Raw genomic sequence first — 12978 nt, 5'->3', positions numbered from 1 at the left:
TGAAAGCAGAAGCCAGAGTACACCCAACAAAGTACTCAGAGACTGAAAGAAGTTATGCAAAGGCCCCCCTGGCCTGAAAAGACAAAAGAAATGCTGTATAAAAGTGGGAGCCCTTCTCCTTGTAAATCAGAATCCTGTTTCCCACAACGAACCTCTGCCCAACTAGAAGAAAAAGAAGAAGCTGGAAGGACTGGCCTGCTGCTTGCCTTGCTGAGGAAGGAGAGGAGAGGAGAAGACTTTGAAAAGACTTTGCCGACTTGTGCTAGAAACTTTTTCCAAGGGCTTGTTTGAGCTTGCCCCCTGAACTGAACCCCAGGACCAGAGGGTTCATTGTGCCTTCGCTCGTTTCTATCTGCCAGCCGTGTGTGCCTCCCGCCGGAGTAAGACTGCAACCCTCATCGCCCCCTCCTAGGGCTGTGGCACTCGGGAGCTCGCCTGCCCTTTACCCATGAGAGCCTCGCTCCTTGGTGTCGCTCTCTGCCCCCGTCAGGCTGCCTGCTCCTCTGCCCCTACCTGCTACTGGAGCGCGCTGAAATGCTCTCTCCCCTCCCGCCGGAATTTACTCCAGGCCGGTGACCTAAGCCGAGACTGCAGCCAGCACCTGCTGCCCCTGCTCGCCAATCTGAGGAGCCCGTACCATCTGTACCGGGGTCGTGGGCCGCGCCCACCTGTGTACACCCACCTGCTGCAGACAGAACCCGGAGACACTGCCAGAGACGAGTCACACTGCCGATGTACAACTCATCCCCCCAAGGAAGGAATTCAAACCGGGCTCGCCCCCGCAGTTTTATTTCCCCATCAGCCTTCCCTGTGCCTTGGCCCAAGAGGCTCCTCTCATCCCTCCCTGCTCCTCACTGCAGCCGAGAGCCCCCACCTCTGGAAAAGGACCGGGATTCCTCCAGGCTCCTCTCATCGCCTGCTTGCTGCTCTGCAGCTCAGCCCCCACCTCCGGAATAAGCCCAGGGTTTGTCAGGCCCCTCTCTGGTCTTCATTCAAAGCGCACTGCGAGATGCGTGAGCATTGGTAGGGCCCGGGGTTTGGGCCCGGGGTTTTCTTCCGTGTGGAGCACAGAGGAGCGCTTTTGTTCTTTCCGTGTGCTGAGCCAGATAGAGACATCTGTGCAACATTAGTCAGAGGCAACTAGATCGAGAATAGGTGCGTCTTCAGGCATTTCCTGAATGTAAGCAGATTAGAATTTAGCCTAAGGGTGACAGGTAGGGAGTTCCAGAGAGTGGGACCTTTGTAAGATAAAGCTCGGCCTCCCTGTCTCTCTCTTTTAATCCTAGGTATCTGGAGCAAGGCTTGATTTTTCGAGCGCAGGGTCATGGCTCATAAGGTTTAAAGATTTCCGTTAGGTACCTGGGGCCAACTCCGAACAAGCATTTATGGATAATGCAACATATCTTAAATTTCACTCTCTGGCGAATGGGTAGCCAGTGTAGCTTATTTAACAGAGGACGAGAGGGAGACCTGGCTGGAGCATTTAAAATCAGCCTAGCAGCCGTATTCTGGGCTACTTGTAGCCTGCCTAGCTGTTCTTCATTAGCAGAGATGAGCAGCCCATTGCAGTAATCCAGCCTGCTGATTACTAGGGTCTGCACCAACGTTTTTCTGTGATGGTCTGCTAAGTAGGGGAAGACTCTCCTCAATAAGCCGATCACCCTCATGCAGGTTCCTGTAACCTGTGTGGCATGATCTTTGAGTAGCAAGCACTGATCAAGCTTAACACCTAGGTTTTTTACAGTTTCTTTTGGGCATGGGGCCGCACATAATTCAGGAGGCCACCACTCAGGTGACCAGAGGAGCGGAGCATCTCCAAAGAGCATGACCTCCGTCTTGCCTACATTACACTGCAGGCAGTTGGAGGTCATCCATCCGGCTCTCGCTCTCATTCCTGCAGCAAAGGAGCTTTTTACTGCTGGTGTCATGTTCTGGAAAGGGAATAATAGCTGGGTGTCATCAGCATAGGATATTGGTGTGAACCCATGTTCTCTCACAATTTTTGCCAGGGGGGCCACATACACATTGAACAATGTGGGGCTTAGGCATGAGCCCTGTGGAACCCCCTTGGTGAGCTCCCTAAAGATGGAAGAATGGGAGCCCAATCGAACACTTTGTGAGTAGTAAAGTTAGATTTTAGGACTCCTAAACTGAGAAAAATCCTAACTTTAAGAATTTCAGTATTCAGAGGGTCAGAGGGTCTGTTGAGTTCTGGCTACGCTTGGTAGAGCAGAGGCGGGCCCCCTACCAGCCCCCCACCCATAGGTGCAAGGACTAAAGAAAACCCTGAGTTTCTAAGGCCCATGAGTTAGTAACCCTGGAGGAAGTGGCCAGTGTAAGGGCTCCCAGGGCCTTACTGGTGTGAAGGTCTGGGGAGTACCAGGCCCAGTGCTCTCGAGGTGCCCGAGAGGGGGTTTATCAGTCCAGTGTAAAAACAGCAATGTCTGCCTCTGGGGAATTGTGGTAAATAAATAAATAATACCTCTATTTTTGACTGGATATAACAATAACAGATAGCTCAATAAATAAGAGTCAAGATTCGAGGTAGCTGGAGTTTGCAGGTTTAATACAGCATAAAGGACAGGAACAGGACAACCTGCACGGGGAAGATCTGGGATGGCTAGCAACTTTTAATAACAGTGCACAAGCATATATAGTTAAACAAAATACATGGTATTCAATACAATAGGCGTAGCAGTGGGCAGGGCCTGTAGCAGTCGCGAAAGATAAGGCATAAAGTGGGTGTAACAAGAGGCGTGTACATAGACATGTGATGTAAACGTAACAGAATATGTCATAAATGGGGCGGAAACATGGAGGGGGCTACCTAAGGAGCCGGGACCTCTGACCTAGTGGTGCGCGCAAGCTGGCAATGACGTGTTACTAGGAGGAACTGGGGGCTATGACTTCTGCACTAGAAGAGGAGACGAAAGTCTGGAGAGTCAGAGCGACATGTACCTAAACACTATCTAGTATCTGATGTTTAGAGAACATGTTGATAGAATCCAAAAGTTATCAGGGTAAAGGCTAACAGACTCTAAGACTGGTGCATGCATTATTCTACATGTAGTGCGTGTTGAGGAATATTAAATGACCATTAATACAGTATTTCTCTTACATGGAGACGTAAAGGCTAGACGATGACTGAAACTATTGATGCGATTCAGTAGTTTAGGAATGCAGAGAAGGAGAGCTGGACTGATAACTAGAATCATAACATACTCTTGGCAGACTGGAGGCAGAGCCAGGCCGAGCCGGGCACTGTGAGGCAGGAAGTAAGTGAAGGGTCAGGAATACAGGTGGGGGCTGTATCGCTCCTCAGCGAGGGTTCAGGAGACAGGAGCTGAATCTGAGTCCGGCCCTTTTGAGGCCTAGAAACGGGGACTTTTACTGAATTAATCGTGCACACTGTGAAACGTGGCAACATAACTTTACATAGGCCCAATACTCGTAGCTTTCACGAGAACTGGAAACTGGTATATTAGAGTTGGACACAACTGTAATTGCGTCTTTAATCGATCATAAGGGAATACATATGCATATTAATTATGCACATATAGCATAAGATGGGGAACACGTAGGGACACATAACATGGCAAAATTTACTTTTCCACATTCCCTCCTTGTGCCCTACGTTTCCATCAGGAAACATCTATATTCATGATACCATCTATCATTTCATACAGTATCATTTGCTCGTCTCGAATTGTCTGGGAACGGGACTTAGGACGGGGACTTAGACTAGGAATACAGGATGTATCACAAATGCCGCAAATCGCAGGGCCACATTGTAAACAGAGGCAGCAACTGAAAATGATCATTACTGCTATACCTAGGAATGACAATACTTTCCATCCCCAGGCAGAAATTATACTCCAGAGCCAACCGGACCATGTCCAGGTGCCTGGATTCTGGTGTAACTGATGGGCAATTTTATGAAGTCTGGTTATAGCTGAATAAACAGACGGCGCGTTATTAGGAATGAAAATGCAGCAACTAGATCCGATGACTCTACATGCTCCTCCTCTATCGGCCAGTATGACGTCAAGAACGAGACGATTTTGGAGCACGACAAATCTCATAGCAGATTGCTCTTCGGTTAGGTTACCTAGAGCAGAAGTAGTCTCATTCACTACTGCTTCAAGGGTTCTGGTTAACCTACGTATTAGCTTACTATTCTGGACAGGTCCTATAAAGAAGAAGAATCCTTTATTAAAATCTTGATACTGTTCTAGAGTAGTTTCAGTTTGATCGACAATCGGGGACTCAATCTCCCTTCTATGTCTAATGTGTACCAGATGTGTGTTTCTATGATAATCGGATGGGGCTAGGAAAACTGGTGGCAGTAGGAAGGCAATGTAACAGGTTCCATCCCAATCGAGGGGCAGACGAACATATGCGGTCTGACCACAAACAAAATATGAATGACGTGAGGCTTTGAAAATAGATTTCCCACTGTCACTATACTTGACAATAGTAGTACAATCACTATGTCCTACATGTAAGGAACCATTATTTCTGACACATAATTTGCCTTTGACTGGTAGTACTGAAATAGCAGGTAAATCTGGAGTGGTATCAGACTGAACATTCAGGACCATAAAAGTCGAGGAATAATTACCTAAATTATAAACTTCATTTTCTAGATCTAACCCGGTTCTATGGGAGAGACCTTGCTTGTCTGGAAAACATGTACTATTCAGAAGGGACATATCTGTTGAGGATGACGTTAACGTGGACCATGCTCCACACGAACCATTATGCGAAAACGGATAAGGAAAGAGTGGCAGAACTCCCTTCGGTGTCTGGAAAGGGGGGAGTCGACCACACACCCAACAATTAGTGGCATTGCTGGTCTGGTGTGAATAATGTAGCATTCTGATAAATGTATTGTTGCGCATAGCAAGACGATAGGATAGCTCGTGAGGAGGCAGATCACTAAATGTGTGCTCTACTGTAGCATTAGAAAACTTATTTACATGAGGAATTGGAAAACATAAATGCAATGCATAACTTGTGCAGGTAACCATCAAACAAAAAAATAAAAGAAAACATAAAATAATGATACATCTGATAGAGTTTTGACTAACTCTCTCACTATGGGGGTCTATCTCATACATGTCAGAAACCTGTCTAACCGCTTCACCTAGGGGAGGACTTAGACAATTAAACTGGCTGACTTATTTTACTAGACCGGAGCTTCAACTTATACTCCTGCTGCGGAGTTTTCTCTAACAGGGAGGGCTTGGTATCAATGTCATTTGCGGGACAGTCCTTAAGAATAGTATCTTGGCAGTCTTTAAAATCTTGACAATCCTTGGAAATGTTCTTGGAAACAATTTTTAGTCGGAGTCCGTGAAATTTCTTGACATGTTACAGGTGCACCCACCCCTTCCTTCCTTCCAACTTGACGGCAGTACGAGTGGTCAGAAGGACTAACTTCGGCTCCTTCCAGCGAGGCTCCAGCGGACTTGAACTCCGGACAAGGACCAGACTTCCTGGAACGATTTCATGCGGTTTCACCTCGGTATTGTCTGGAAATGCGGCGGCAACCTGTGAACGACAAGAGTGGAGGGCAGACATCAAGGAAGCTAGGTAATCTGTCAGCATATTACTGGAAACATCTGTAATACTTCGGGGTCTAGGTGTACCCCACATGTTCGGGGGGCGGCCGAATACGACCTCATAAGGGGACAGACCTGATCTGGAATGTGCGACCATGCGCATATAGAATAGGGCGACTGGCAGAGCTACTAGCCAGTCCACACCTTTCTCTTTACAGACTTTGGCAATACGGATTTTCAGGGTCTGATTATGTCTCTCTACGAGACCTGCTGCTTCAGGATGGCGTACACAATGAAACTTCCACTGGTACCCTAACAGAAGGGAAACGTGCTTCATGAGTTCAGATGAGAATGGCTGGCCGTTGTCTGAATACACGACCCTAGTGGAGAGGTGTGGCTCACTGGTTAGAGGCAGCAGACTTGTAAGCAGAGAACGGCCCGGGACCAGGGTTCAATTCCCGACGCGGCAGGGTCTTGTACCAGGGTCAACGGACTCGATAATTCTCGCCTCAGTGCCTACTCTAACCAGGGAACACACTCGGTAACTCTGGGCATTAAGCTTGCCTCATCTCTACAACGGCCCCCCACAGACGCCGGGGATGCCTGGTTTCACCCTGGAGATACCCAGAAAGGGAGCATCTCACAGGGAAAACCAGGACGGGTTCCCCAGCGGTCTACAGCGCCAGGACACTCGGGTAGAGTAACAGTGCGCTTTACAAGTATCCCACATTTACATTTACATTAGGGAGTCCATAACGGGGGAAAAATTCACGAACCAGCTGCTTGGCAGTGGTCGCGGCTGTATAATCTGGGACTGGATATGCTTCTGTCCACCTGGACAAAGCGCATACAACTACAAGGACATACTTGAAACCTCGACATCGCTCCATCTGAATATAATCCATCTGGAGGACTTCAAAAGGGTGGTCAGGAGGCTGAAATCCCCCTTGTTCCACCGGGACACTTTTACCTGGATTGAACTGGCAACATATCATACAGGTACGGACTTTCTGCTTGGCTGCAGCTCGTAAATGCTTGTTGAACCAAATGTTCTGGATACTGTCTAACATGGCTTTTTCTCCTAAATGTGCAGGACTATGTGCGGTATTGATAATGACTTGAACCATTGAGTCGGGGAGAAACCATGTGGCCTTTCCCTTCGTCAACCATCCCTGATCTGTCTGGACCCCTCCTTGTTCGGACCATTTCTTGATTTCATCGGGAGTAGCATGTGACTGGATATCTATGACATCTTGTGTGGGGTCCTTAACTGTCATACATGTAGTCTGATCTGGAGTGGATGTTTGTGTCTTGTTAACTGGAATGTCTGGTGTCTGAGCTGTAAGCTTGGCTGTTCGATCTGCTAGATCATTTCCTTGAGAAATAATGTCTGTAACTTTCGTATGTGCTTTGCACTTCATGATAGCGATAGCTGTCGGTAAATGTATTGCATCTAACAGAGCTTGAATGAGGAGACCATGCTGAATCTTGGTTCCATGAGAAGTCATAAAACCTCTTTCTTGCCAGAGCACTCCAAAGTCGTGTACGACTCCGAATGCATAACGTGAATCTGTGTAAATATTAACTTTCAGGTTCTTGGCGTGTATGCAGGCTTGGGTCAGAGCAACTAGCTCTGCTGCTTGAGCGGACAGGGTGTCAATACGATGTGTCTCTATAACTTCAGTGTAAGTAGTCACTGCATACGCGGCTACTAGTTCTTCTGTACTTGTTCTCATACATGAACCATCTACATAAAGTGTCAGGTCGGGATCTGGTAATGGGATATCTGTCAGGTCTTGTCTTGGCTTTGTCATGGTGTTAACAATTTCCACACAGTCATGTGTGGCAGGATTTAAAGTAACTGATGGTAACAGTGAAGCAGGATTTAGAACGTTGCAGCGTCTGATTTCTATGTGTGGCTGGAACAGTGTCAATTCATAACCTGTTAAACGTGCAATTGTCAAGTGCTGAGTCTGTGTTCGGTTTAAAAGAACTTCCACGGAGTGTGGAACTTGTACTGTCAGGGAGTGTCCTAACACTATGGAATCACTTTGTCTAATAGCTAGTGCTGTGGCTGCAACTGACTTGAGGCACGCAGGCAGAGCCTGGGCTACTGGATCTAATGTGCTCGAAAAATAAGCACAGGGCTTGTATTGTCCTGCTTGATCTTGTGTGAGAACAGATAATGCTGTACCATCACGTTCTGTGACAAAAAGCGTAAAAGGCTTACTGTAGTTCGGTGTAGCTAGAACAGGAGCTTGGCATAAGGCTTTCTTTAATTCATTAAAACTAAGTGTATGTTCAGATGTCCAAGGGAGGACAGTCGATACGGCTGCCTCCTGTGTCGTTAACTGTATCAGTGGCTTGGCTAGGAATGCATACTGAGGAATCCATTGTCTGCAATAAGAAGTGAGGCCGATAAAAGCACGTACCTCCTTCTGGGTCTTGGGCTGAGGAAGACTCGCTATTAACTAGATACGGTCAGGCGTCAACTGCCTACCCCTCTTGGACAGTAAGTGGCCTAAATAGATCACTTGCTGGACACAGAATTGAAGCTTCGAAGGGGACACCTTATGCCCCATCTCGGCTAGGAAATACAGAACTGTAAGTGACGCACGCTCGCAGTCACGTTCAGAACGGGCTGTGATCAGTAGATCATCGACATATTGGAGCAGGGCAGTGTCAGTTGGCATGTGAATATTGTCTAGTTGTCTCTTAAGTGCTTGACTGTAAATACTAGGACTTTCTGTGAAACCTTGAGGAGCTCGTGTGAACATATAGCTCCTTCCATTTAAACAAAAACCGAAAAGGTACTGGCTATCTGGATGAATGGGGACACTAAAAAATGCGTTCTTGAGGTCTATGACGGTGAAAAATGTGGCTTCAGAATCAATAGCTGTCAATAGGGAAGAAATATCTGGAACAACTGGGTACTGGGGAATGATACATTTATTAAGTTCTCGAAGGTCAATCACTAATCGATATACTGGAGGTGCATTTGGATCAGTACGTTTCATGACTGGAATGATAGGAGAATTACATACATTGGAGTCAGTTTCTACAACCACTCCTTGAGCAATGAGCTCGTCAATAATTTTGGATAAGGCTGCTACAGCCTCAGGTGGCAGTCTGTACTGTCTGATTCGTGGTAACACTACACCTGGCTTAAGAGTCACACGATGGGGTGTGATTTGCATAAAACCAACATCAGTTGGACCTTGCGCCCATAGATGCTGCGGAACATTCAGTAATCTTGGATCAAAATCACGTAATACATAGTGACCCTTGAAGTCACGCAAAAACAAACGTATTCCCTCTGGGGAACAACATATGACTGCACCTAATTCTTTCAATGTCTTAATACCTAACAAATTTTCTGGACATGACTTCGTAAGCAATAGATCAGTAGTTCGGGACAATGGACCAACCTCTAGAGTAACTGGCTTTGATATCTCGTTTACAATAGGTTTTCCTGAAAATCCAAGGGAAACATTTCTAGAGCCTGAGAGCGGAGCCCCTGGAACCTCGTCATGACTGATAGTAGTCCTACTTGCCCCTGTATCAATCAGAAACTTTCTGTCTTTCCCTAATACTTGACTGTGAACATAGGGACCCTCTTGATCTACAGGTATCTCGATGAGAGGCAAGCCTACCTCCCTCTCTAGGCTGTTTCATGAATACTGCTGGTACTCTGGATACTCGGACTGTGCATACTGGTACATCTGCTGTGTAACATGCTGTGTTGCAGCAATAGGCTGCGGTGCTGGAACTGTCTGTTGTGCATTCTGTGGTGGCTGAGAAGTCTGTGAAACTTGCTCTTGTCTAGGCGGACGTGGTCTTTCTTTAGTCTTACCAGTGGCTATATTGTGTTTCAGAACTGCACACTCGTTTATGAAATGACCTGGCTGTTTACAATAATTGCAGGTCCCTTTAACAGGAACTGCAGGATGACTGGCTTGATTCGGACCCCTCTTCTGACTGTCTTGTGGAACAGATTGTGCAACTAATACTTTCATTTCCGTGTCTTTCATACGTCTTCTCTCGTGTTCTTGCTCTTCTCTGATTCTATTCTGGTGATATTGAAGCATCTGAAGCATTTGGGACGGAGTATTAGCTTGCCAGGTACTTTCGACTTTCAAAACTCGATTTTTCACTTGTGGGCTTGAATTCTCGACTAGTTTAGTAACAAAAAGATGAGGGTATGACTCACTACTCGTCTTCAAACCACTAAACGGCATTTGCTGGCTGACGACCCTGTGGCAGGGGGTCTCCGCCTGTGGCTAAGGAGGTTAGCAGCAGTATCCACAACGCGGAAAGACATTGCTGGATCAGTATTTTAATTTTTTTACACATCGCCGCATTAAGCGCAGAGGAGCGCTTTTAACTCTGGAAACTATCCTGTGATCCCAGTCTCTCCCCCGGACTCCAGGACACCTACCTGATCACTCCTCCTGAGTGCACCGGTGCTCGGCTGAGCGTTGACCGCTTCAGCGGGCTCGCAGCGGCAGGGGCCGCCATCTTGGGCCGGGTTGCTCGGGTGAGGTGGGAGGCGAGGCCAGTGACATCACCGCCACACCCCCGAGTCCCGCCCCTACTTAGGAGGGCGGACTGGAACCTACCCTTGGCATTTGCTGGCTGACGACCCTGTGACAGGGGGTCTCCGCCTGTGGCTAAGGAGGTTAGCAGCAGTATCCACAACGCGGAAAGACATTGCTGGATCAGTATTTTAATTTTTTGACACATCGCCGCATTAAGCGCAGAGGAGCGCTTTTAACTCTGGAAACTATCCTGTGATCCCAGTCTCTCCCCCGGACTCCAGGACACCTACCTGATCACTCCTCCTGAGTGCACCGGTGCTCGGCTGAGCGTTGACCGCTTCAGCGGGCTCACAGCGGCAGGGGCCGCCATCTTGGGCCGGGTTGCTCGGGTGAGGTGGGAGGCGAGGCCAGTGACATCACCGCCACACCCCCGAGTCCCGCCCCTACTTAGGAGGGCGGACTGGAACCTACCCTTGGCATTTGCTGGCTGACGACCCTGTGGCAGGGGGTCTCCGCCTGTGGCTAAGGAGGTTAGCAGCAGTATCCACAACGCGGAAAGACATTGCTGGATCAGTATTTTAATTTTTTTACACATCGCCGCATTAAGCGCAGAGGAGCGCTTTTAACTCTGGAAACTATCCTGTGATCCCAGTCTCTCCCCCGGACTCCAGGACACCTACCTGATCACTCCTCCTGAGTGCACCGGTGCTCGGCTGAGCGTTGACCGCTTCAGCGGGCTTGCAGCGGCAGGGGCCGCCATCTTGGGCCGGGTTGCTCGGGTGAGGTGGGAGGCGAGGCCAGTGACATCACCGCCACACCCCCGAGTCCCGCCCCTACTTAAACGGTCCAAATGTGTCAGCGCAGCGGACGAGCGCAGCGGGCGCGACGAAGGCGCGCCGGAGTTGCGCCTGAGTTAAGCCCGTCTGCGCCCGTCCGCGGCCGACCGGGACCCGGGCCTACCCCCCCTGGCCACTTTGTGAGGTATTCCTCTTATGATTTATTATCACTACAACCTAGCTCCCCCTCAGGAATAGCCCTCCCTTCACTCCCCTTGCACACTTGCACACGTATACAAACATTGGGGCTCTCCCGCCTTCCCCTGCTGGCTGATGATACTCAGTCTACTCCACCATTGCCGAATGAACCTAGATCGGCTCCTCTACTACTACATAACATGAGATGCTACTACCTCAACACAAGGTCCCTAATAAAGAACCAGGTCAACATCTTCCTTTTCCTGACGGAAGAAAAACCAGATCTTCTGTTGTTGACCGAAACATGGACCAACCCTCATTCCTTGCCGGACATTCTGGCATCACTTCCCTCAGACTACTACATTCTGACTGCCAACCGTGCACAAGGGAAGGTTGGAGGTGGGGTAGCAGCAATCATTTCGAAATCCTTTCATTTCCGGGAATTACCCTCTCTCACTCTCCCCAACACAGAGAATTTGGTAATCACACTAGACTCAGAGAGCGGGGCTCTTACTGTAATTCTGTTATACCGTCCTCCCCAATACATGGCCAATTATCCAGTACTTTTGGCAGAACAACTGGCCTCCCATGTAATAAAGCACTCTAAAACTGTCCTAGTGGGGGATTTAAATTATTGGTTCGATAGAACAGACACAGACACCCAAGCTGGAGAACTGAGGGATCTGCTTACAGATCTAAACCTGGTCCAACACATTCACTCTCCTACTCACCAGAAGGGTCACAGCTTGGACCAAATCTGGACATACAATGTACCACCATTCTCTCCTATTATAAGCCCTTGCATCTGGTCAGACCATTATCTTATCCAGTTCCCGCTAGAAATTCAAGGGCAGCACAAGGCCAAACCTCCCATGGGTAAAGAGTTCCGCAAATGGAAATCCATGGACCGCTCTGGGTTCATGGACACGTTGAACAACACCCTTCCCCCATTAGACGAAGATCTGGAGGTTGACGAGAGGGCACTGTCCTCCTGGCTTCTCCATGCAGCAGATCTGTTCGCCCCCTCTGTATATCTACCTAACATTAGAGGTAATGATGCCCACAAATGGTTCACTCAAGAACTTAGAGCACTTAAATTAGGGGTACGACAGAAAGAAAGACAGTGGAGAGCCACCTACTCTTCACAGGATAGGGAAACCTTCTGCGTCACTAGGAAAAATTATCAAAAAATTTTAAAACAACACAAACTTAATTTCTTCTCCTCAAAAATGTTATCGTCATCTAACAAGTCCAAAGATATTTTTAATATAGTTAATGAACTCTGTGACAACGACAGGACAGCCCCTTCAATAGCTCCTACGCAGAAGCTATGTGATTCCCTGAATAATTTTTTCAGAGAAAAAATTGTCACTATCAAAGCGAGCATTGCTAGTTCCCCAACGTCACTTCCTTTGGATGACGTCTTTTACAATCCCTCTGTATTAGATACCTTCCCGGTCATTGATGGTAAAACCTTTTCTTCACTTTTGACGAGGGTAAAGTCCGGATCCCCTAATGATATCTGCCCTCCCCACATCTTCTCGGAAATCGGTCAGACTATCCCTCAGGGTATTCTACCCCTACTAAATAAATCACTGACCCAGGGCAGGGTACCTACTGGCTTTAAACATGCTCTGCTAATCCCTCTAATTAAAAAACCAGGTCTGGACCCTCAGGACTCATCAAATTATCGTCCTATATCCCTGCTGCCGTTCCTATCCAAGATATTGGAGGCTCACGTCTCCAATTGCCTTTCCAACTTTGTGGAAACCACTGGATTTCTGGAGCCAAATCAAGCTGGGTTCCGTCCAGGCCATTCGACCGAGACGGTAACCCTGGCAGTCCAGAATACACTTCGGTGTAACGCAGACAGGGATGTCCAAGAGGCACTGGTGCTTCTTG

The 12978-nt window shown here is 48.0% G+C and overlaps 1 protein-coding gene across 1 annotated transcript in view; it reads right to left on the bottom strand.

Annotated features, from left to right (window-relative positions):
- Window positions 1–12978, bottom strand: part of FIBCD1 (fibrinogen C domain containing 1) — a 979992-nt gene that overhangs the window by 859957 nt on the left and 107057 nt on the right. The window lies entirely within an intron of this gene.

Source organism: Lissotriton helveticus, chromosome 5_1, assembly GCF_964261635.1.
Source record: "Lissotriton helveticus chromosome 5_1, aLisHel1.1, whole genome shotgun sequence".
NCBI lineage: Eukaryota > Metazoa > Chordata > Amphibia > Caudata > Salamandridae > Lissotriton > Lissotriton helveticus.
Note: the sequence above shows the minus strand (reverse complement) of the source record. Positions and strands in the feature narration are given on the sequence as shown.